Genomic DNA, 1,999 nt, shown 5'->3' on the forward strand with positions numbered 1-1,999 from the left:
GTAATATATAATGATAAAATGGCTTGTGATTATTCCAGAAACATTTAGGCTAAAGTTATGGCAGTGGCTGATAAAAGAAAGACTAACTCCTGGAGTCTTAAACCAAGACTGAGCTGGATCTGTTCTCAGAACTTTTCTGTTCTGATTTCTTCAGAAACTGTTCCTCTCAACAAAGGACTTTCTCTGTATTTATTTAAACATTAATATGGGAAAGGGATTAGGAATGTTGTCTTAAAGAATCTTTTGCCAGAGAAGGAGTTTGCTTTATCTTACTGCTGTGACCCAGCATACAAATCCACCGTAGGTGTTACCAACCTATTGTTGATATCAACCTGTATGTTGTTTACAACATTTACTGTGGATAATTTGTTGTTTTCAATGTCGCTGTTTCAGTATTATCACAACATACCCATACATAAGTTATTCTGAGTTGGGGCATGAAAGAGTCATGAGGAAGAACTAGAGAGCATAGTTTAAGATTAAAGCTATGTGTTTAGCTCAGCTTGTAAAAGATGATTATATAGGGAGCCCAAGGCCTTGGTAAGACTGTTTACATTGTTCTCTTAAAGTTAAATTTCAACAAGCTGATTACATAGTAGAAAGGCAGATTGAATATATGGTATTCAGTAATCTCAAAATATGTGATTAACTCAGTCACAACATTAAGTAAAATTCCCATTTGTTACAGAAGGCATTTCAGAAGTCCTTCCCACAAAAGGCAAACTCCAGAGGGTCCAGGGCTGTGGGGAAAAACAGGGTTTGTGAAGGTGGTTATGGATACTCCATTCTCTCTACATGGAGAAGTAACTGAGATCAACTTATTCATTAACTAGTACTTGTCAGACTCCCCTCATCTCATTTTGAGGAATACTCTGTAGCTCAGTGGAGACCAGTCAACTTGATCTGAGGCTGGCTTGGCAGGGCAGGCTCACATTCGCACCAGTGCAATGACAGTGCAGTGGTCTTCAGGGCTCCCTTAGGCTTCTGCCCAGTACTTGGTGCTGCTAGAAGCAGGAGCTGGGTTCCTTAAGAGGGGGACTCAGGCTACCAGTGGCAGTGGTGGGCTGCATTTCTCTACCACTTCTTACAGTTTCACTGCCCCCGCAAAAGGGTAGTGGGGTGGGGACTTAATTCTCTGACCTAAGATGGGACGATGAGCCCCAGGTACTTATAGGGATCAGGGAGAACAGCTGCCTTCTGGTGTCTCAAATGCCTCTGAGCAGTGAATGATAGTGCCCGTTAAACACATTGGCTTCATTAAATTGGCAAGGGAAATGTGACATTGGCTGATCACTTAGGTACTCAGTGGGGCAGGTCATTGTAGCTGCTCTCTCGCCATCACGTACCATTGTGTATCTAACTCATCTAGAGCAGAGTGCAGCTTTCACATTCTGGTGCCTTTGTGCCCACTTACTCTCTGTGGGAACCAGAGAGTAGCTTTTGCCCCTTTTCATGCCCATTACTCAGTGCTTGAAGACTACATGGCCAGGGCTGCCTTGCAATAGTACCAAACTATTGGGATAATCCAGTGGTTGTGTCAGAAGGAGCAGCCATACAAGTGTCTTCTGGCTCTTACTACTTTGTGAATTGTATTAATTCCCTTTGAAATGCAAGGGGACACAACAGAGACCTGGGGAGTGGGGGTCCTTCCATCTGCATATCAGAAAACAGATAAGGCAAACACAAGATTCAGACCTGGCAGAAAATCTTTAGTAGACTCAAAAGAAGCAGTTCTAAATATGAGAGCAAGTTTAATGAATGGCTGATTAATATAGGACATGGCCAACAGCTGGACAACTTGTTCTCTGCACAGCAGGCTCTAAACGAACAGCAGGATCTAAGTCCTACACCAAATCACAGGGCTCTGGAAGCATGAGGAAGAGCAGAAGATGATGCCTGTCTCAAACGCATGTCGGGGTTGGGTATGGTGGTGCACACCTCTAATCTCAGCACTTGGGAGGCAGAGACAGGTGGAAGGGAAGGTGGGGAGAAGACCCTA

Source organism: Nannospalax galili, unplaced genomic scaffold, assembly GCF_000622305.1.
Source record: "Nannospalax galili isolate Female #2095 unplaced genomic scaffold, S.galili_v1.0 scaffold430, whole genome shotgun sequence".
NCBI lineage: Eukaryota > Metazoa > Chordata > Mammalia > Rodentia > Spalacidae > Nannospalax > Nannospalax galili.